This window comes from Lynx canadensis, chromosome D3 (assembly GCF_007474595.2).
Source record: "Lynx canadensis isolate LIC74 chromosome D3, mLynCan4.pri.v2, whole genome shotgun sequence".
NCBI lineage: Eukaryota > Metazoa > Chordata > Mammalia > Carnivora > Felidae > Lynx > Lynx canadensis.
In genome coordinates, this window is record NC_044314.2 from 73,417,374 (window position 1) to 73,441,786 (window position 24,413).

A 24,413-nucleotide genomic window follows, 5' to 3' on the forward strand; every position below is an offset into this window, starting at 1 on the left:
TTCTGGGCTTCTTTGTCTCTCCAGAAGTCATGGTCAACCTGAGCTCACCCAGCCATTCTCAGTAAAACAGCCTCCAGGAGGCAGAACCCCAACCAGCATGAAACCCAGTGACATCGAGTGTAACTGAGGTCCTGTCACCAGGGCAGGATGTGCCCTGATCATCTGCTTTCTGGGACAAGTTTATGCTCAGGAATCCCAGGGCAAGTCTCCGTCCATTGGGCAGTTCACCCCCCAACCATCTCTGGGCTCCAGTCACTGCCTGAGGCTGATCAGTAGATTGCTTCTGAGACAGCAGAGTCAGTGCTGCTCCCATGGAGCTCAAGGCTCATGAGGACATAACACAGGCCCTCCCTGTGCTCTCAGGGCTGGCGTCACTCCCCCAGACACTCCAGTGAACCTCCAGCCAGAATGGACCTGTACTGAAAAGTCTGTCCCAACTGAGGGCCACAGGGACTGTGACTTCAGGGGCACAGTGCTCCTTATCTCCACTTCACCTGGAGTCACAAGTGGGCTCTTCGAAAGAATCTTCTGGGTCAAATTGGTCTTGGGTAATAGAAATTCATTCCTCTAGTCACTGGAGAGTGAGTGAGTAATTACTCTATTCTGAACTTGCTGGACACAAGATACAGTGACTATTGTTCTACCCACCCCTGAGATGAGTCTGACCCCTAAGCATCCATCCTGGAAGCTCTGTGTGTTAATTCCATCATTGAGGTGGGTCTGAAGTTCACAGGAACTAGCTCTTCATGGTGTTTACCTGGGCACCGCGTTGGGCTTTCCTACTCCTACTTGCAGGACAAGACCTAGTGTACAAAACTCACAATTAAAATAATAATAATAAAAATAATAATAAGTGAAATGATTTAGAAACAAGTTTATAGACTCTATTCAACCGAGAACCAAAAGTCATATCGTTTCATTATTTTTTCATCCATCTTTTTTCAACTACTATTTCAGTCCATATTGTCTCAGCAATAAGCACGAATCTGTGAAAATACACTGGTGATTAAATACCTGCATCTTCCCGTTGACAGTGTGGTTGAGTTTAAATATTCTTACTGAGCTGAATGTTGTATAAAATCACCCACGTTCATTTTGAGGCAACAGTTGTCCAAATGGTGACAGACACATGAAGTCTGCGACGAGGTCCCTGTCAGAGCACCCACGGCTGTCACTCCTTCCCTCCTGGAGCTTCCTGCAGGTTTGCCCTTCGTGCTCTGAGGTCAGGGCCACACTCGGGCTCCTGCAGTCTTGGGTCTGTGTGCTGGGGGGACAGATCGTAGGAGGGAAGCACTAAGCACAGGGTGTGGAGAACTGTTGTTTCGCGGAGGTGGAAGTAGTGACAGACGACGAAGACGGTCAGTGTGTAACCCCCCTAGGAAGGCACACGAGGGCGTCTACCCACAACCTGGAGAAAAGGGCTCCTTGTCTCCTCAGTGCTGAGGGAGCTTCTGGGAAAGAGAACTCTGAGCCCAGAGAGGAACCAGGGAAGAGGGAAGAAATCAGCCTCCTGCGCAGAACTGGCCATGCGTCATTGTGGACCCGTCGCTGCTCTGGCCCTGATCCTCATCTGTGTGGTTGTGCCAGAGTCACCACCTCTGTCCTGCCCCATCAACAGCCAAGGGAACCGTGGACGGACTCACTACGTGGAGCCTGAGTAGAGCAAAGTGCACCCTGAGGTGATGGGAGGTCACATAGCGGGCATCCGGCCTGGCCTGAAGGAATGGGACAGTGGACAGAGCAGTGGGGAGGCAGGAGCTCTCTTTGATGGGCTCTGGTCACCATGTCACATAACGCTGTGTCCAGGCCTGGACACCAGGGGGTGCTCATCACTTGTGTCTGAGGAGTCAGGGATGGTCAGAGCTGGGAGTTTCCACCTGCCACTGCCTGTGCCCTCTGATCATGGGTCACAGCTGTGACGTTCCCACTCCTAGCTCTACATAGCACCTCTCTTGCTCACCCCCTGGACATCCTCAGGCAGAGGCACCTAAAGCAGGACCAGTTAGGGGGCAGAGAGCTGGGGTCTCATTTGCATGGATGGGCCCTCTGGAAGGGAGATATTAGGGGGGGCTCTTCAGCAGTGGGACCACAAAAGGCAGGATCAGTGATGACCCCCACCATGGCCTGGTCACCTGCCTTGCTCACCCTCCTCACTCTCTGCACAGGTAACTGTATGCAGGGACCGGAAAAGGGTCCTGGGAGGACACATGGGCCCTGATCCCCCTCTTACCTCCAGATCCCAGCATCCCCCTCTCTTTGTCTCTCCCACTCCTAGGGTCCTGGGAAGACGTTGGGCCCTGTCTGTGCTGACTCAGCCAGCCTCATTGTCTGGTTCCCTGGGCCAGACAGTCACCATCTCCTGAACTGGAAGTGCCAACAACATCGTATTCTTAAAATTTTTTTTATGTTTATTTATTTTTGATAGACACAGAGAGACAGAGAACAAGTGGGGGAGAGACAGAGACAGAGGGAGACACAGAATCTGAAGCAGGATCCAGGCTCCAAGCTGTCAGCACCGAGCCCGACGTGGGGCTCGAACCCACAATCTGCGAGATCATGACCTGAGCTGAAGTCGGACACTTAACCGACTGAGCCACCCAGGTGCCCCAACAACATCGGTATTCTTGGTGTGAGCCGGTACCAACAGCTCCCAAGAAAGGCTGCCTCAAACTCCTCATCTATGATAATAGCAAACGACTATCAGGGGTCCGTGACTGATTTTCTGGCTGTAGGTCTGATGACTCAGACTCTGACCTTCACTGGGCTCCAGGCGAGGACGAGGCTGATTATTACTGCCAGTCCTTTGACTACTGTATCAGTGTTCATCCAGTGCTCCAGGCCTGTGGGGAAGTGAGATAAAAACCTGTCCCACAGCAATGGGACTTGCCATCCAACCCTGACTTTTTGGCCAAGTCAGCTGTTTCTTTGTTTGTTTGATATCAACTGGGGTCTGAGACCCGCTCCAGGGAATATGTGTGTCTACAAAGTCTTTCCACATTCTTTTAAATTTCAGCTTGAAGCCTGTCCTTGGAAGCAATATCGTGTGATTTTTTTCAAATTTAGCATATAGTCCAGGATGTCACTGGCAGGCTGCTCTAAGGGTAGAGTCCGTGACAGGTCAGGGCAGAAATAGGGACACCAAATCCAGCTCGGTCTGAGTCAGGACACATCAGGAGTGTTCAATATGTGTCCTGGTAACAACAGCTACCGCAAATGTGCTCCCAAATACTCATCTATTATGATGGTTAGACCCTCTAGGGACCCTGCTCCTCCCTGCCCCTCCTGGGACAGCATCTCGGGCTCACACAGAGTCCCAGGCCCATGAGAACTGAAAGCAGAACCCCTTTCTCATCTGCTGGGAGGGCGAGGCCCCAGCAGCTGCTCAGGTTCAGCCTGTGACTTCTGCTTCTGATGCTCCTGCTGCTGCCGCCATGTGCCCAGGTACACACAGCAGCGCCACCTGGGAGTGAGGGCTCTGCCTTTCCTTAAGCCCCTTCCTAGACAAAGGGACTCAAGGGACACAGAAAGCTCATCTCGCCCATTAGGTTGAGACACAGGTCTCTTTTCACGAAAGTTCATGGACTGGGGTCCAGTGTGCCCCTTTCCCACCTGACCTCTCAGGATCTAGCATCTCCATCTTTGGCCATTTACCTATTTCTGGAAGTTTCCAGACCTGTGTAATCCTCTTATTAATCTTCACTAGGAATGCCTGTTCTTTTTGCTCTTTGGAGTGATTTCTTCTGTCACTGTTGCACCAGCCCTGGAGTATCTATGGGTGAATTGTGTTTTGCGGTCTTTTGAAATGAGTTCCTGTCCGTTCCCATCAGTGCTGAGATCCAACCAGTGATTTTTGTTATTCACTTGCATTGTTAATACTTACTTGCAGAAGGATGTTGAATGATAATGGTGTTTAGGTCACGTTAGCCTATTCACCTTGTAGAAATGTCCTTCCCACCCTCACCCCATTAGGTAATTTCCTGGCTGTGGGACTGAGTTCTATGTGTGTGGGAGAGAGTGTCTTATCACAGTATAACTGTCTCTGTTGCCATTTTATGTGTTTTCTATCAGGACTTTTCTTTCAATTTTGTAAAGGATCTTTCGTGTTCTAGTGAGATAATGATTTTCATCTGTTGCTTTACAAATATGATGTCTTAGAGGATTTATCAACATATAATTCCACTCTATGTTTGCAATAAATCACATATGGTCCCAATGTCAGATTATTTTAGTCTCATAATGGAATCTCACTGCTGATATTTTACTTAGAAGATTTGCTTCCATATTTTATAATTTCTACAATTTTCATTTTTCTGTATTTTATATATCAAGTGTATGGATCATTGCAACAGTTCTTTCTATAGTAATTTAAATTGTCCTTTGTTATTCATTATATATATATATATATATATATATATATATATATATATATATATATTTGTTTGATATATATCAAATGAAACTATGGTCCCTGAAGGTTGTTGGTGTTTTTCGTGAAGTTAACCACATCTTACACATTTTTGTGGAAGAGTTCCTAATAATGTTGTCTATTTTATTCTAAGGAAAGTGGTCTGTTTTTCATTTTTTTGATGGAACCATTTTTACTTCCTAGTAAAGTACGCTTTTCAATTATTCTTATTAGACGTTAGCACGCTTTTCAATTATTCTTATTAGACGTTAGCAGTATGATTTTTTCACTTTTGATTTTTGTCCACATGCCATTTCTCATTCCCATACTTGTGTATTATCCATTTTCATGCAACGGTTAGTAAGTGAATTGTTCCCTCATTTAAAAACCTGATTTTGCAGTACCGATTAGATTTATATACAGATTATGATTCCGGGGACACTAGGGGGCGCTGTGCCTGACAAGAGAGCAGGGACTGATGCCCACCTCTCCCATACATGGGAAGAGCCTGAGCCTGCTTCAGTGGGACTGGGAGCAATGACCCCACCCATGTGTGACTCTTCTGCACTGTGACTCCTCTAACCCATGGAGAAACCAGATACTGGTCCTACCTCAGCCCTTCGGAAACCTGGTCATCTATTCCTTCTCTCTGTGACTAGAACCATCACCAGCACAGAGGGACGCAGGGACCAGCAGGGGGAATGGCAGCCCCCTATTCGCATGAATGACTCCGTTCCCAAGAATGAAAGGAAAAAAGGAATGGGATCCTGTCCCCAGTCCCCAGGGTGGCCCTCAGGAGGCTACGCTGTCATATTTCCGATACGGCTCCGTGTTAATTTGCAAAATACCATGCGTATGAGAACACTCCTTGCCACCCAAGTGCAGCTCAGAGAGGAGCTCCTGCCCTCACTTGCAGAAGGTGGTCCCCCCCCCCGACTGAGCCCCACCCTATTCACTATTCCAGAACTGCCATCTGCTCCTACTCTGGAATCCAGAGCAGCAGGAGCTGCAAAGTCAGCACAATTACGGTCCCTGCCCAGGTGACCAAATGTCAGGGAGGGCAGGTGGGGACGGGAATCTTCTGATGGGAAGAGAGGCTGTAGGGTGTCCTGAGAGGAGTGAGGAGGTGGAAGTCCTTCAAAATGGGAGACACAAGGTTAAGTGACAGATGACAGCTTATTCAGCTCACAAGGGCATCTCTGACCTGAGAGTAGCCTGAGCTGTGACTGGATCAATCTTCTTGCAGGTTCTCTGTGCCCGTCCAGCTTCTTCATGCCCTCAGCCCTTCCTTTCACCATATTCTGCAGGCTCCTCAGACAGCTCTCCTGCGGAGGGGCAGGGGCTCTGTGTGGCGAGTGTGGGATGAACCAGGCAGAGGGGGTCCTTTCTCTCTGCCTTAGAGGCTCCTCCCTCCCCCTTCACTTCCTTGTTTCACCTTCTCTCCTCTCCAGGGCATCCCCAAATCTTTGAGCTCCTTCCCATCTGGTGACTGACCCATTTCTGTTCACTCTAATCACTTGTCATCCCTAGGTGGGACAGACCCACATATCTCAGGAAGGACTGATGATATTTGGCAACCTCCTCTCCTAAGGATTCACATAAGTGGTCTCCATGACCCCTCAACATGAAATACCCTGAACTTTTGTCTGTGCACATGTCATACCCTACTGACACCTACGTATTTTAGATATTAACATACATTTCAAATACGATCTTGTATTTGAAAATCGCACTTTATTGGTCTTTTACTTATAGAGGACAAATACTGAATGATTTCTATAACTTGTTAAATTGTAATTGAAGATGTCTCAGTAATGCAGCACATGAGTCAATAAAATAAAAGTATAATTATCTGGGAATAACTTGTAATTTAAAATTTATAGGTAACTAAGTGCATAATCCCACTGTAAATATAAAAGAAAAGATGAATAATTGGAGTGGAATACGTTTTTTGTCTCCACCTTGAAATAATCCAATAGTCCAAGGTGGGTGTCAAAGCTAGAGGGCTTCTTTTAGATGATGTTGATCTAAGAGAAGAGGAATAAGGGTTCAGAGAGGAAGTGTGGGGAGATGCTGGAGGCTGAAGGAAGGAGTGAGAACTGGTCAGCCAGCAGAGAGGCGCTGGGTGCTGGGAGGTCTGGTGTCCTCTCCCAGGGGCCAAACCCTGAGGAAGCAGAGTTCTGGAAGCAGAGGTCTCCTCTCAGTCCTGATAGAACCACTGGGTCAGGAACACAGGAGACAGGAACACAGAGCCGGCTCCTCCCTGACCCTCTGTGTTACTCCCCCATTGTACCCGTCAGAGAATAGTTGGTGCTTACGAAATCTATGTTTCACAAATAGCTAAAAAGTTCTGGAACATAGAAATGAAGTGTTTCTCAAACTTGAAAGGAAGTAAAGCTTTAGAATTTTCAGTTTCCATCATAAGTGGAGATGGCCTGGGTTCTATCTGGTTATTTACCTCCTCGTGTGCACAGTGTCTGCCATGTGAGATTGCTCATTTCATGGCCATGGAGGCAGAGCGTCACTTTCTCATTCCCTCCTGCTTCATTACTTGTTCCTACTGTTCCCACATAGGAAACAAACTCTTATTATAACCCTAAATGCTATCTATGTAGCATCTCCTACAAAAGTTCAAGTAGTAATTCTCTAGACTAATCAGGTGGCTTTCTCTACACCAACATTGAAGAAGCCCATTGAAGAAGCCCATAAGGATACTACAAAATTACTCCACTCAGGACAGCATCAAAAAGAACAAGACATTTAGGAGTGAACTGAACCAAATGGCCAAAAGCCTTGGAAACTGAAAGCTACAAAACATTGCTGAACATTTTTTTTTCAATGTTTATTTATTTTTGGGACAGAGAGAGACAGAGCATGAACGGGGGAGGGGCAGAGAGAGAGGGAGACACAGAATCGGAAACAGGCTCCAGGCTCCGAGCCATCAGCCCGGAGCCTGACGCGGGGCTCGAACTCACGGACCGCGAGATCGTGACCTGGCTGAAATCGGACGCTTAACCGACTGTGCCACCCAGGCGCCCCAACATTGCTGAACATATTAAACAGACTTACATATATGGGAAGACAGCACGTCCATAAGATGGATGACTTAATATTGTGAAGATATAACCAACACCATCCAAATCCATCTCCACATTCAGTGATGTCTCGCCAAGTGCTTACTGCCCCCAGTATAATCCAAAGAGGTCTACTGCTCACCCCCTCTGGTTCTTTGTTTGGAAAGATGTTGGATAAATGTCTGTTCTTTGGACTGAGATGTTAAACACCCAACCCTCATGAATTCCATGGAGTGCTGAACAAAAAATCTTGGTTAGGGTCCAATGCATGTAGAGCAATAGGTCATTACTACTCCAACATTTTCAGTGAAAGAGAAGTGGAGAACCCCTCAGAAGGGAAGAGGGCTCCATTTATATTAACGTTTTGTTTATGCCAATACTCATACTGAATAAAATTATAAAACTGATATATTAAGTATATCAGAGTGTCAAATTTATAAGCATTTGTCAGGCTAAAGTTCAAGGGAAATTTGAACCCAGAAAAGTTATCAGGAACAGAAGACACATTTCTCTGACAGCATTCTATCCTCATGGCAAAGACAAGCATCAGAAGTCCTTGCGGTGTGGGTTGAAGGGACCTAGCAGGAGAATCTAAACCCACAACAACAATGGTCAAACTGGAAGGCAAGTCCAAGTAGAATTATTTTGAGGCGTGAACCACCTTGGAACTCTAAGAACTTTAAGTCTTTCATTAGGTTCAAGATGACACTAGACTGGTTATGACCCCAGGCACCTCGAAGAGGCAAACTCTGATGTCAGGTAATACCTGGTAGCATTAACACTGTGCAATCGATACATCATGTATTTAACCACATGGAGGTCATTAGTGACCCGGAAAAAATACAACCAGTCCTAAAAAAAGCACAGAGGGCACCTCTTCATCCCTCTGCATCCGTCAATGGCACCATTCTAGATCCAACTGCAAAAGTCTGGACACCATTCCAGGGGTGTTGGGAGGTGTCAGAAGGACTAGACCACTTAGTGTCTAAGCCCAGCAGGTGGCACTGTGGGACCTGTCCTGTTTGGCCAGGCTTCTGGAGCTGACCAACCAGGGAACCACTCTAATAATTCTCGCACACTCGTCAGGCAGTGTCCTCACGGCAGTGTGACCCTGCAGGGACCCACATGAGCCCTCAGCTCTGACTCCCTCACTCCCATGTTTCATCCTCCAACCCCAAGGAGTCAATGCCCAGGTGGTGTTCAGGTAGGGACAGGTAATCCCACACCTGGAGAAGTTTGCATAATGAAAAAATCACCTGCAATATTCTCTGGTTCTAGAGCAAGGGACCCCTGGGGAGGGGAGGATGGGAATTCCAGCAACATGTCCTCACCCAGCAGAACTCGGGGCTTCCTTGGCCTGTCCTGATTTCTTTCTTTACCTCCTCTCACAGACAGGGAGTTACCTTTAGGGCTGAAGAGAAAAGATGCTGGGTTGGCAGGTAGGGGAGCAACCTCCCCTGAAAGTATTTGCGTGGCTTTCTTTCCATCATCTGTGCATGGCTGGTCATCACCCCCATTCTTTCTCACCTTGTAGCCTCCAGCTTTCCTTCAAGGGTCTCTGTCAGACTGTGCTACTTTGTCATCGAGGGCATCTGGGCCCTTGATAGGGGCAAAAAGAAATATATATATATATATATATATATATTAGTTATTATAAATAAATATTACATATTACAAAATTATGTATAATATATAAGCAATATATAAACACATTTTAAATATGTGTAATATGTTATATTGAATTATTACATCTGTAACTGTATTATATAACTATTAAATATAGGTATCTTGTATGATATAAAACACTATAGATTACATATACACATTATATGTATGTTCCATGTTGCAATTTATATATCATATATTATAATTTATATATTTAAGTAATAGAACTTAGAGAGAGAGGGAGAGGAAAATGAAATTGCAGTCTTGGAACTAAGGTGAGTTCTTTCCACCCAGAGTGAAATTTAGAGACTGCCAGGTGTGTGGTCTCACAGAGAAACTGGATTTGCAGCAAAATAATGAGATCACGAGGAATAACTTGCAAAGCCTTGAGTCTCAGAGCAGGAGTGAGCGGGTTCCTTTTATTCAGTCATCGGGATCGATATTCAGAAAGGGGACTTTGTCACCCTGCGAAAGGTGGCCATCGGGTCTCACGGGCACACTTAGAAAACAGGACCGTGCCTGCATCCTAGGTTATGTCCGTGCAGTTTGCGCTCCTCCTCGTGTGGAGACTGACATTATAACGAAGCAGAAGTAACCGTCCCGCGAGGGGAAGGGGCCAGGGGCCTGCTCCCAGAGCCAGTATAAACTGGAGGAGGTTTGGGCTCCTGACCTGGGGAAAGGAATGCAGGGCCTTGCTTCCTCTGACACAGTGCTGGGAGTTTGCCCTCTGCTGTGTTGTCTCTGATGTGATGAAGCACTTTCCTGGCCTGGTGGAGATTGTTAACCTTTGTATTCCCTTTGTTCCCTTAAAAACCCTTGATTACTGATGTGTTGTTGCATTTATTTGTAATTCTGACTCATGTTAAAAGACACTAGGGGTTAGCTGGATTTTTCTGTCCCTTCCAACTTCGTGAGGGACTCCAGGGTCCTGGATTCTTCTCCCACATCCAGTTTTCCAATCCTTCCTGAAACACAGGCCTTCCCAGCAGGGAAGGATTTTCTGACTTGGGGTGCCTTAAGAATATCTGAGAGTTTCTTGGGTTGGCTCAGGGCTCCCTGCAAGGTCAGGGATCCCGGCTGATTAGTGTGACTCCCCAGTTTATTATGATAACTAAAGAATAAATTCATTAGTTTTCAAACTGCCCCGATTTCAGTTGCTATTTCTAAGCAATATGATATTCGTCAATTATTTCTATATTTCATGGTGACTTATGGAAGCTGACATTGTATTTTTCAGATGTGTCAATTACTCTTTTTTTTTTTTTTAAATTTTTTTTTTTTCAACGTTTATTTATTTTTGGGACAGAGAGAGACAGAGCATGAATGGGGGAGGGGCAGAGAGAGAGGGAGACACAGAATCGGAAACAGGCTCCAGGCTCTGAGCCATCAGCCCAGAGCCTGACGCGGGGCTCGAACTCACGGACCGCGAGATCGTGACCTGGCTGAAGTCGGACGCTTAACCGACTGCGCCACCCAGGCGCCCCTACTCTTTTTGATTCTTCCTTTTGTCTTAAGTTTTAGATACTCCTTATATTTTACATTTGGTGCATATACAATTGTATCCTTTTTTTCCCAGTGTATCAAGGATTCCTTTGATAAATAGACACAAATCGATTGGGTAGGAACCTTTGGGTAATATAAATTGGGCTGTCAAATACAGAGAAGGAGAAAGGCAAACAGCAACCATGCACATCATATGAAACAGACAGTATACCACAACTCTGAAATGAATAGAAAATCATATTTTATTTCACACTGTGATGAGCACTGATCTTACACTTGCAGAAATTAATGTGGGTTGAATGAAAGAATGAATGAATGAATTGAATGAATGAATGAACGAATGAATGGTGCAGACTACGCCCTCAGTCAAGGAGTTACAGTAACACCCCCATCCTTCCTATGGGAGAGGAAAGGCATCCTTCAGCCCTGGTTGTCTGTGATGTTTCCACACCTGTCTAAATCATGGTTGCCATGTGACGCGGGGACAGCAGACCCCTCACCTGCCCTCCACCTGCTCTCCCACCTGACCTCACCTGTGTCAGTCAGGGCATTTCTGTCTCTCTGGGCATCACCCTCCTTCCACAAGACCCTCTGGAACATCCCTCCATCTCCCATAGCTGAGGGTCCACTCTGTCACCTCCCTGTGTCCCACTGGGGGACATGTGTCATTCCCCCTTCCCTGTTTCCTCTGTTGTCATCTTTCTCCAGCTGACCCCCAGTGACATCTTCCAGGTCTCCTTGTCCCAAGTTCTGTCCTAGGATTTGCTGTGGAGCTAAATCTCTAATGAGTGGCATTGACCAGAGGCACAGCTGGGATTAAAAGTCTGAGACAGGGCGCCTGGGTGGCGCAGTCGGTTAAGCGTCCGACTTCAGCCAGGTCACGATCTCGCGGTCCGTGAGTTCGAGCCCCGCGTCGGGCTCTGGGCTGATGGCTCGGAGCCTGGAGCCTGTTTCCGATTCTGTGTCTCCCTCTCTCTCTGCCCCTCCCCCGTTCATGCTCTGTCTCTCTCTGTCCCAAAAATAAATAAACGTTGAAAAAAAAAATTAAAAAAAATAAAAATAAAAGTCTGAGACAAATGGAGGGAGTCGCAGGGATCCCAGCAGTGATCCCTGTGGAGAATGAAATTCTCATTAAAAATAAGGAAATACGCAAGAGGATATCCATGCCCAGTTCTCACAGGAGAAGAAAGGAAGGCAGGAAGGAGGAAGACTTCTTTAATCAATGGTTCGCTCAGATTTTGTCTATCCTTCCAGATCCTGTTCCCTGAGGTCATATTCCTGACCTGCAGCTCCCTCTCCAGTGACCTCATCCCCTCCTTTTCCAAGACCACCATGCAGTCCATGCTTCTGTGACCCAGGACCCCTGGACTGGCCTTGGCTGTCACTGATAAACCTCTAGGCCTGGGGACAGGAAGGCGAGGGAAGGAGGTGAGGAGTAGCGGCTTTGGGTCTCAGCCCCTGTATCTACCAGCTTAAGAAGAATGGATAAATTCACATTTGTTAAAAGAGTTCTTCCCTCCATGGGGCCCAGAGCACCCCGGGTAACCTCTCCTCTCCCTCCCTTTCTCCACACGATTCAGCCACAGGGGTCTCAGGCACACACCATATTCTCCTGAGATATCTCGGGGTGCAGGCTAAACCTTCCTAAGGACCCTGCATTGCACGAGCATTTATGGCAGCCTTTGCCTGGGAGGAGCTGGACCCTCCGCTGTGACCACCAGCCATAATGACACCTGCCCAATGTCCTATACCCATTTCATTGTCAGACCCTTGCATTCCGACTCTCCTGAAGTTTGAAATAACTTGCATACACACTGACTGTACCTGTCAGTGGCTTCTGGATCTGAATGACTTCCCAGTTTCTTATGCAACGTATCAGAACTCTCAGGGAAATTAAAAACAGAAAAGGCAACAAAATGACGAGGATAACACAGACACTTTGTCTGGTCATCCACGTGTAAATATCAGAGCCTATCGAGCTGGCTTTTGTTCTCTTCACAAAGGCACATCAAATTAGTTAGTTTTCAGAGTGCAGGCACCATCCTGGCTGGTGGACAGTCCTCCACAATATGTACTCTGTATCTCCAGGGGTCAGAGCCGAGGCCCTCCCTTCCCCCCAGGCTCCTGTGCTCAGGGCTGACTGAGTCGCTGTGTGTTTCCGCTGGCCTGGTGCACTGGCTGGGTACCTGCCCTTCAGGTGTGATGTCGGGAGATGGCGATTAGCCCTGGGAGGAGCTTTGGGTGTCAGGTTAGCAAACCTCCCAGTGGGGCTTGTGAGGGTGAAGAGGAAGTGCCACCATTGCTCCAAAATGCTGAGCCTGCTCTCAGGAAGGTGGGTGAAGTAGATCCCTCAGATGTGAGTTTCCCACAGCTGCCACCACCAGGGCCCAATGGGCACCCCTGTGGCTGGCGTCCCGAGCCCCCAAGGCACTGACTGTGTCCTATTCTCCTCTCCTCATCAGTGATCCCAGTAGTAGGAAGGCGGTGGGGTACCAGGAGCAGGATCTCCCCCATGTGTGCACAAAGGAAGTCAACCCCATGGGTCTTTCCAGGAGGAAGTCCTGTCATTAGTGACAGCTTGGACGAATCTGCAGGACATTGCCCTACGTGAAATAAGCCCAGCGGAGAAAGATAAATACTGTGCAATCTCATTTACGTGTGGAATCTGCAGGAAGAAAACAAATTTTTTAATTGCTGTAACTTGTTAGTGATGGGGTGAGTTACAATAGGGGAGCACATATAAGGGTGGCAAGGGTATTTGTTTGACTATAGCTTCTTAAATATAATTTTGATTTTCAACTTTTAGTTAATAATTACGAAAATACAGGGGCGCCTGGGTGGCTCAGTCGGTTAAGCGGCCGACTTGGGCTCAGGTCATGATCTCGCGGTCCGTGAGTTCGAGCCCCGCGTCGGGCTCTGTGCTGACAGCTCAGAGCCTGAAGCCTGTTTCAGATTCTGTGTCTCCCTGTCTCTGATGCTCCCCCGTTCATGCTCTGTCTCTCTCTGTCTCAAAAATAAATAAACGTTAAAAAATTTTTTTTTAAAAAATTACGAAAATACACATAATGGTAAATTTACTAGTTTAATCATTCTCAGAGGCGCTAAGTGTATTTGCAGTGTTATGTAACCATCACAACTATCCATTTCTAGGACCTTTACATCATTCCCAAAAGTAACAGTGCACCAGCAGGGGAATGGGTAACCTGGAATGGCAGTGGAACCAGGGCCCAGGACCCCGTGCCAACGCAGGAAGCAGCAGAGAAAAGAGGACAGCTCCTGCAGTGGCTCTTGGCAGGTGTGCCCTGACCCAGGTGAAAGCGTCCTTTGGGCTGCGTTTCTTACCCCAGATTGACCATGTGGATGCACGCTGCCCACCATGGCATGAGTATCAATGTGTCCCATTGCACGGGGTCCGGCATTTCCAGCTCTCTCTCCCAAAATGTGTCAGGAAACACCAGTGAGAACCTGAGGATCTCATCTGGGGCATCTGCGGTATGATTCACGCACATTCCTGGCTGAATCCCCTTCAAAATCCACGTTAGCTCTCTTTCAGAGACCGTGCAAAGTCCTTGTTTTCAGCCTACATCCTCCCTGGTGGTCAAGGGGAACTTGCATTTATTTCTGGTCTCTTTTTTTCCTGTGGCATCTATCTATGTGTCTCATTCTACACCAGTACCACACTGTTTTCATGACTACAAAATTTGAAAGCAGAAAGTATGATGACTCCAGCTTTGTTCTTTGTGGGAGATGCAGGAGAGAAGCCTCAAAGGAAAAGACTTCAAAAGGGAAGGGCTGGAGAAGGTGCAAGGCTTTAGGACATGTTTACATAGCTGAACGTGTCCAAGGTGGATCCTCCTTCACATCTGACCCTTCCTAGTGATACAGAAACCAGTTAACTGGAAATTCAACCTTGAAAAGCTAGACCATTAGATTGAGTAACACACTTGCTTAGCTGACTTTATGTATATAGTCTTTAGCAGTTATCCTAATAAAAAGAAGCTTCATTCTAGAGTTGGGGCCTCATTCCGACTCGAGTATGAGGACCTTCACTTAACGGCACTTTGTTTGCGGACTCACCTTTTGTGACTCTGGCCATACACCCTGCAACAGTTCTTTCCCAAGATTGCTTGGCCCCTGGAGGCTTTTCTGACTCGATACAAACTTCAGGACTTTTTTTCTATTTCTGTGAAAAAATGTCATTGGACTTTTCACAGAAATTGTATTTAATCTATAGATTGATTTGGGTAGCATGGACATTTTAAAGTTACTTTTGTTGTGAAAAGCACCGGATTTAGGAATTACCTGGAGGTTACGTGTGAGGTATAAGGATGTGTCTAAGATAACACCCGTGCCTGTGGGTAAGAATCTGGATGGATGATGATGGTCCAAAATAAAATGGAGATGTATGTTTTAGCCATAAGTTAAAGAAAGTGATATGTGTGTATTTTTTTCTTTTTTTATTCACTGATTTATTTTTTAATTTAAAAATACTGACTGAGCGCCAGCTAAGTATCAACAAGCTCCACATACTGTCCTATAAGGAACAAACAGAATTGTGAGGTCATGGACATCTGTTGGGTTTTCATCTAACTCACTATGAAAGACAGTGATCAGATGTTTTATGTGAAGTTCAGAGAGAAACAGTAAGCATTTGTAGGAATAGGACATACAGTTCTATGTTAAGTGAGAGTGGTTGGCTAGAAGTGTGTATATATGTATATCCATATCTAATATTTTATGTAAGTAATTTGTGTTTCATATGTATGATCACACACACACACATATATATATATATATATATATATGTACACACTTAAATCATACACACACACACACACACAAGGTCAGGGCACAGGGTTATAGGGAATGAACTGCAAGAGTGGGAAATGTCTTGAGTTGAGAGAGAGATTGGCTGTCGCCTCAGGCCTCCCACATAGACGCTGTGGAGGGGCGTATGTGCCCTCTGCCCTTGTGCTCACTGGGCTCAGGTCACATTCTCCCTGATAGTCTGTAGGGGTCTAAGCTGGAAACCCAGGCCTGGGGTCCTACATTGTGCCCTCTGCTTTGTGCTCACTGCAGCCCACGAGAGGCCTCCCAGCCCCAACTCACATCCAGCTTTCCCCAAATTCAGTTCCGGCACCCCAGGGGATGGAATGACTTGCATGAAGGGTTCCACTCTGCTGTCCCAGGAGGGGAGCGAGAGGTTTGTGCAGGTGTCTCACTTGTGTGCTCAGAAGCAGAACCTGGTGCATATCCTCCATGGCATGGACCCCTCTTCACTTATTTGCAAACCACCCTTGTATGGATGCCGTGCTAACCGATCTGGATGGTTCCCATTTTAATAAGAGGCTGTCTAAATAAGCATAATTTATTTTTCTTTAGCACTCTATCAAGTAATTACAGATTTCATTTTTTTAATTTTTATTTTCCAATATCTGTTATCCCCTTGTCATTTTTAAACTGTGTGTACTTTTGAAGATTCCATTTTTGTTCAAAACTTTAGCCAGTGACTCTTCCATTCTGTTATGAAAATTATTATGTGATTATTAGACAATTTTTCTAGTTTTTGTATCATACATTTTTGCTTTCCTTGTGGTAGGGAGGTGGGCTGTTTCTCTTTTCTCTTCTTCCTTATCCCTCATGGCTGGCAGGTGCTTACTGTCTCCTTCCCCCTTTTCCCATCACTGAGGTGTTTCCAGAGCTGCTCTCCCAACTTCCTCGCCCATCTGCTCACAACAGTGCATCTGAGGCCTCCTATCTCCCTCCTGCTCGCCCTGAGTGCCCATCCTGTGGTCAGGGTCAGGTCTCCCCACACGCTGTCCTGTGTCTTCACGCTCAGGGGACTTTCTCCTCTGAGGGTGGTTCAGGCCGCTGCTAACATTCTCCTTCTCTCTTCACAGATGTTTCTGGAACTGACTTCTCTTTCCACTAAAGCTCATGACTTGTGGTGTGAGCGTGCGAGCGAGGCCACTAGGGTCCCTGCATTTACTTTTGCATTTGCATTTACTTCCTCATTTATTTCACTTCCATGTTGTGTGAAGATGATGCACGGTCTGTCTCATGTGTTAAAAGAGTGTGAGTCTTGTGTAGTTTCTTCTGCCTTCTTAATCATGCAGGTGTTTTTAAGAGCTGTCATGGATATTTCACCTCAGTTACCCGGAAATTCTCATGAAAATTTTGTTTAAGTGTGAAAAAATCATATCAAAAGGGAACCTCCTTTAAAGAATACTTCTTAAATTAATTACTGTTTTTATTTTTTACTGGATTCTAACATTGATATAAGGAGTAAAAACGATCAAATATATTTAGTTTATATGTGTTGCATCCACACGACTCCTGAAACAGAATGCTACGGGCACCAGTGACAGTCACAACAAAGTTTATTACAATGAGAGGCAAGGCCGACCGATCGGGACCAACACTCTTGATAAGAGTGCGGCCCGGAACAGCTGGGGTACAGAGTTTTTATAACTGATCACATCGTTTTATCATCACCTGGGAACAGAACAAAGAAACAGGTTCCAGATGAGTTAGAAACAGTTGCCTAATGAGGTGTTTACTTTAGACTTTCTGCCTCTAAGTTGCAACCAGTGGATCTCCTTGACCCTGCCTCTGATGCTCTTTTCTTTGAACTTTTGTTTCCTTAATTGGTGAAGCCTAATTTACAAGGGTATGAGGCGTAGTTTACCAGAGCAAAGCAAGGCTGTTATCTCTTAACCTTCAGTGTCAACACAAAGCTGTTATTTTTCAAGCTAAGCATTAGCCCTACACTACAATTTAACCCTTACAATATGTATTGGCAATTTCTTATTAATACATTCAATAAATGTCACTAAAACCACAGGTAAAGAGTAGGGAGAATAAGCCAGGTTTTCTTGTTAAGGGATGAAATGTATCAGGTCCAAGTGTCACAGAACCACCATGAGTTCACTCCTTGAGTTCACAGGGGGAGAGGCTGCACTAGATGTCACACAAAGGAATCTTGATCTGCAGCCAATAAGGAGATCAGGGGAGTAACTTCCAAAGCTGTGACTCCCTGATGGAGGGGAGTGGGTTCCTTTGATTCAGGGTTAGGATGGAGACCCAGAAGAGGGAGTTTTGTCATCCCACGTAAGGTGGCACCAGGTTGTGCAGGGGTCCTGAGAGCACGGGCCTGTGTGTGTATCCTGTGAGGTGTTAGCTGAAGCTTGTGCTCCTCCGAGAGCGGAGATTGAACATCATCCTGAGGCGGAGGTCCCTGGAGGACACGCCGGGGTCCATCTGAGCAGGTGGAGTTGGTGGAGGATGTAATTGGTCTAGGCTGCCAAGCCCGTCCTGCTGTTTGCCTCTGAAACAGAAGGTTGACTTTCCTGTGAAAAAAGAAGGGGTGTCAGTGCAGGTCCTGCTGGGGACAGTTTTAACCTCATGAACCCTTTGGGGCGCGGTTTGAACCCTGCAAAAACGACTCAAGAATGTGCTTTAGATCAGCTTTACTTTTGAAACAACACTGGGTGTGACACCACTGAGTTCTTGTCTCTGATGTGGTCAGACTGTTTCCTGACCTCGCAGAGACTTAGTTTTCGCATTCCCTTTGTTCCCTTAAAATCTTCTATGACCAGGTTGTTGTATTTATTTGTTCCAACGCTTCCTAGAAGGTTCTGCAAGATGTGTACTGGGCAAGTAGAGCCTGCAGGGTATGGATTCCAGAAAACAGCTGGGGGCTTAAATTATTGCTTTTGGGTCAGGAAAGCTGTCTCCTCTTTTTCTGTCTTTATTTTTCTTTTGTTTTGGTTTTGTTCTAGGGACCTCCAAACTTTCTGCTTATAGAAAGCTCAAGGTATTTAGATTAAAAATATTGCACTGATAAGAAAATTCAGTGAAGTCACCAGAAATATAAATTAAAGTTTCTATTAATTATTTCAATAATCTTTAAATAATAATGATACTTTTTCATAAGTTAAAAATAATGAAGGGAGGGGGCTCCTGGGTGGCTCAGTCAGTTATTAAACATTCAACTTTGGCTCAGGTCATGATCTCATCGTTCCCAAGTTTGAGCCCCACCTTGGGCTCTGTGCTGACAGCTCAGAGCCTGGAGCCTGTTTCAGATTCTGTGTCTACCTCTCTCTATGCCCCTCCCCCACTTGCACTCTGTCTCTCTGTGTCTGTATCTGTCTCTCTCTCTCTCTCTCTCTCAAAAATAAATAAACATTAAAACCTTTTTTAAATTTTTTTTAATGTTTGTTTTTGACAGAGAAAGAGAGCGAGCGAGAGAGAGAGAGAGCGACAGAGCATGAGCGGGGGAAGGGCAGAGAAAGAGGGAGACACAGAATCCGAAGCAGGGTCCAGGCTCTGAGCTGTCAGCACAGAGCCCGACACGGGGCTCAAACTCACGGACCGTGAGATCATGACCTGAGCCGAAGTCGGACGCTCAACCCACTGAGCCACCCAGGCGCCCCAATTAACATTAACACTTTAAAAAAAATAATGAAGGGATGCCTGGGTCACTCATCTGTTAAGTGACTGACTGCTTATTTCATCTTATGTTAGGATCACGGTCGTGAGATCGAGCCCCAGGTCAGGCTGTTGCCAAGCATGGAGCCTGCTTGAGATGCTCCCTCTCCTTCTCCCTCTGCCCCTCCCCTGCAGTCACTCTCTCTCTCTCCATTCCTCTCTCTCAAAAAAATAATAATGAAAATGATTTTAATATTATTACCAACAAAATAAAAGTGCTAAAGTTACTGGACAAAGAACCAGTTCCAAAGTCGGGTTCTGCTATAGTCACTGAAAAATCAGTGCTGGAGAGACGAGTGAAGGTGAGAAAGGAAGCCGGCAACCTGGGAAGACTATGGACAGATGTCTCAAAACCCATCTTTCTTGTCCAGGTGAAGCCAGAGGGTTCACCACGGGAAGGTGTCAAAATGGTAGGGGCTCTGTGCAGGAGAAGCAGGTGCCCAGACCATGAACCATATGAAGACATGACTCTGCACACACTTACTGACATCTGCTGTTTGACTTATCCTCTGGGAGCCTTTGGTCCTTCACTCCTCAAGGCCAGTGGTCTGCAAATCTGAAGGAAAGTAGGATAGTTCTGCTATAGGCCAAAAAACTTTGGTCAGCAAATGAAGAATGCATAAGCTTGAAGCAAGTTTTATTTTAAGAATAGTGGGAGTGCTGGTGTGCATGGGTGGCTCGGTTAAGCGTCTGGCTCTTTATTTCTGCTCGGGTCATGATCTCATGGTTTGTGATCTCATGGTTTTCACATTGGGCTCTGTTCTGACAGGGTGGAGCCTGCTTCGGATTCTCTCTCTCTTTCTCTCTGTCCCTTCCCCACCTCTGAAAATAAATGTAAAAAATTGTTTTCAAATCTTAAAAAAAGACCAGTGGGAGCGCTATTACAGTAAGAACAAATATCCTGAGATGTGTGCAATCTGTATATTACAGGGAATTGTAAAACTCCCTGAAGAATGTGAAACCCCGTTTGAAAAAAGTGGTGAACATATTGTTGTTGTCTTTAAGAAGAAAACACAATATAAACATTGTAACAGTTCACAGGTGAGCTCTTGCAAGTTATCTTCTAGCTTCTGTTTCCAATTTGGGGTCTGGATGGGAGATACATTCTAACTTCAAGGAAATCGAGAAAAATCTGACTATGTACTGTGGACGGGGAAAGACGTAACAATGGATTACAGAGAGGGATGGGAGAAATGGAGGATCACAGAGTGGCTGAGCTAGGGACTCCCTAGAGGGAGTCTCATAAATTCACAGCGAGAACAGTCAGCACGGCCACGTGCACCTGCAGCCACAGGCAGCTGGGGAGGAAGTGGCATAGTGGGTTCTGTGGGGGCTGTTAGCGAGGCAAGCAAGACTAATGTCGATGGTTACAAAGAATACATTATGATGATAAGGATGATCCGTGATTTTAAAGTAAGTGAGGAGGAACAGGGAGTCTAAGGAAATGAAAAAAACAAGCAGGGTATTTCCCAGTACAGTGAATCAGGGTCCAGGTTGTTGGAGATAACAGGCCATGGGGGTCCTTATCCAGCAGTGGAAGAAGAATCTGTAATAAAGGCAAGGGTCCATTGATACACCTTATTTATATACAGTGTTCTTTTTATATCAGTCCTAATGTGCAGAGCAATTTTAAAATAGGCTTAAAGGGAATAGATACATCACTGCATCAGAAGAAAACTATGAATTGCCAAGAAAATACCAATAAGTACATTAAAACCCAGAGTAGGGTGCAAGGGCAGAAAATACTTTTCCCACCAGTATTGTATTTTCATGTACAGACCGATGGGAGAGGCCAGGGCCTGTCCCCTGGGATTGAGGGAACCTATCAGGAGACCCTCACAAAACAACAGCTGCAACACGTTTGGCACAACAGTAACACGTAAGAGAATCTGTAAGGGAGACCCATGCCAGCTGTAATGATGGGTGAACTTATAGGTCAGTCTGGGTAATTACATGCTTAATGTCGGTTTTTAGATAATCCTAGATTGTTAATCACCCAAGGCACCAGCCAGAAGCCAACTCACTGCCAGATTATGTGGAACATCTGTAGAGGTGACAAGTAGATGTGAGGAATGAGACCCGAACACCTTGGTTCTGTCCTTAATCCCTTGTATCTGAACAAAATCTCCTGTTTGGCAGCTGGTTTCCGACACGTGTGGGCTCAGGGCATGTGTTCCTCAGGCCTCCAGATGGGATCCTCACAAGGACTTTTTCTACCAATGCTGGTAGTCGCTGCAGAGCAAAGTTTCTTTCCTTTTCCCCAAGTTATTAGAAGCACTGGCATATTTGGCCAACTTCAAAGGCAATGACTATGAGAGAAGATCACAGAGGGTTCAGGAGCATTATAGCAGATGGAGAGCACCCGGCCCATGACTCATATGTAGTATGAGCTGACTGACTGGGAAATCTGATACTCGGTGTCTGTACTATAAGAGAAGATGTGTACCATTTCTCCAGAGTAATGACAAAAATAAAATCTAATAGTGAAAACCAATAAACCAGAAACAGAATTTATTTCAGATCAATTGTCAAACTTCTGTACAGTTGAGCAGTACAAAATGAATACACAAATGTGTATGAGAAAGGAAGGAAAGAAAAAAGGATGGAAGGAAGTAGGGAAGAAGGGAGGGAGGAAGGAAGGAAGGAAGGGAGGGGGGAAGGAAGGAAGGAAGAAAGGAAGGAAAAAAGGGAAGGAAGGAAGGAAGGAAGAAAGGAAGGAAGGAAGGAAGGGAGGAAGGATAGGTGGGAGGGAAGGAGGAAGGGAGGGAGGGAGGAAGGAAGGAAGGAAGGAAGGTAGGAAGGAAAGGAGGAAAGATAGATGGGAGGGAAGGAGGGAGGAAGGAAGGAAGGAAGGAAGGAAGGAAGGAAAGAAGGAAGGAAAGGAGGAAGGATAGGTGGGAGGGAAGGAGGGAGGGAGGAAGGAAGGAAGGGAGGGAGGAAGGAAGGAAGGAAGGAAGGAAGGAAGGGAGGAAGGAAGGAAGAAAGGAAGGAACCATACAATGAAATTTTCAAACAAACAAAGTACAGGAAACAAACAACCTGAATAGAAAATAAGTCAAAAACATTACCAGACACTTTGCACAGGATGATATTACTAAGGTCACCTGAACCCGGAAGTTCCCATCAAAGAGCTCACATATGAGTGGTAGAGAGGTGGAGATAACGGGGACTGTGTCCCTGAGGTCACAAGCCTTGTAGCTCTGGATTGGAATAAAAAAGTTTGCTGTAAAGGTTCCCCCTCCCTGCCTGAGGGTGTCACTAAGGGAGTGACAGCCCAGCCCTGAGAGCAGAGGGAGATTATATGTCACATTCTTATGGGCCTTGGCCTTGTGAGAGCAGCACGGAGACTGCTTTCCCAGAATCAATGTACCAAACAGTATCAGCTGTAGATTGGAGCCCAGAGATGGTTGGGGACTGTGCTGCCCACAGGGACAGAGACCCAACCTGGGATGCTTGGCCATTGGCCTTGTTCCAGGAGAGCCCTCCTGCCCCCACACCACAGCCATCCCACAGTCCCCTGTGTCCCCAGGTGTCCACTGTGATGACTTTCAGTGGAAAAGGCTAAAGCCTGGAACATAAGCGACAAGAGGAGAATGTTTCTCTGGAGGATCTACTGTCCAGATACTTCTTGGGAAACAGATTCTGGGGCATGAGAAAAATGATTCTATATTCTGAAGTTCGCAGGAAGTCTCTGGAAGAGAATCACACCTCCTGAGAGGCTGAGGGAGCCCTGCTGTCATCTAGTTTTTAATAGTTCAACTATTATCACAACCAATTTTTTTCTTGACACCTTGGTGTCAAGGTGACCAGGCAGGAGGCAGGGTGGGAGAGATAGCACCCCTCCTGTCCAGGGTGAAGGTGAGTGGGAGGGTTTTTGGAATAGGAAAGACACTGCATTTTCTCTTTCCCTTTCCCTGCTGATTTCTTCACTTCCTTATACCCCTTGTCCCTCCTCACTTACATCAAGTCATGGGTCACCATTATCACCATACTCCATCCCTCATCACCCACCAAGGATGAGTCTCCTCACCTCACCAGCCCCCTCCCCACGCCCATGGCATCCACCAGGATGCTTCTTCTCCCCCTAAATCTGCCAACTGACTGTGGCTACAAGTGCACACGGCCATGCTGACTGCTCCCACTATGGATTTATGAAACTCCCTCCAAGGTGTCCCTAGTTCAGACACTTCATGACCCTTCACTTCTCACATTCTCTCCGTAACTCATTGGTATGTCTTGCCCTGTCTTCGACACATAGTCAGATTGCCCTCAACTTCCTTGAAGTTAGAAAGTATCTTCTATCCAGACTCCAAACTAAAACACAGAAGATAGAGGGGTGCCCGGGTGGCGCAGTCGGTTAAGCGTCCGACTTCAGCCAGGTCACGATCTCGCGGTCCGTGAGTTCGAGCCCCGCGTCGGGCTCTGGGCTGACGGCTCAGAGCCTGGAGCCTGTTTCCTATTCTGTGTCTCCCTCTCTCTCTGCCCCTCCCCCGTTCATGCTCTGTCTCTCTCTGTCCCAAAAATAAATAAACGTTGGAAAAAAATAAATAAATAAAACATAGAAGATAGAAATGAGATCACCAGCTAAAAAGGTTAACATGTTTATGGTTAGTTTTCTTATTGAAGACAAAAGTAAACATTCACCAGTTTTTTCAAATGTGCTTTCATATACTTCAGGGACTTGTACAATTTCCTTTAAAATACAAATTGCACACATCTCAACATGTTTACTCAGCACTCTTACTTTTTTTGGTAATCTTATTAGGACGATTTTCATTATTTTTAACTTATGAAAAACTAAATGAATATAGAAAAAATAGTACACATAAAAAAGAGAACAGAAGAATTAACTTAAAAGAAGTCCAAATGTGAACAGTAATTGCTTAAATAAAGACGTGAGTAAAAAAAAATGAGGAATTTAAAAAAGTAAAACTCTTATTTAAAATTTTATTAAAATAATACGCTTTATTTTACATACTTCTGATGATTTTACTGAATTGTTTTTTTCAGTAAAATATTTTTAAATTTAAATGCCCTGAGCCTTTTATGTAACATATTTCATTTCTCAAATAAAAACCTGATTCTTTCTTATTACACTTTACTTCTGTTTTTAGGTACATTCTTTTTGTATTCGTAAGAAGTTGAAGAGAAATATGAAGTGTATTGGTCATAGCACTTAGCTCTGATAACTTTTCCTTTTATGTCAATGTTAGATATTAGATAAAGTATGAAATAAAATAATTTATTTTTTACATCTGCATCAACCATTTTAGGAG

At 45.6% G+C, this 24,413-nt stretch overlaps 2 gene segments (V, D, J or C); both read left to right on the forward strand.

The window, feature by feature from the left end:
- The window catches only part of LOC115528231, a 917,695-nt gene that overhangs the window by 244,343 nt on the left and 648,939 nt on the right, over window positions 1-24,413 (forward strand).
- Window positions 1-24,413, forward strand: part of LOC116738411 — a 688,014-nt gene that overhangs the window by 47,596 nt on the left and 616,005 nt on the right.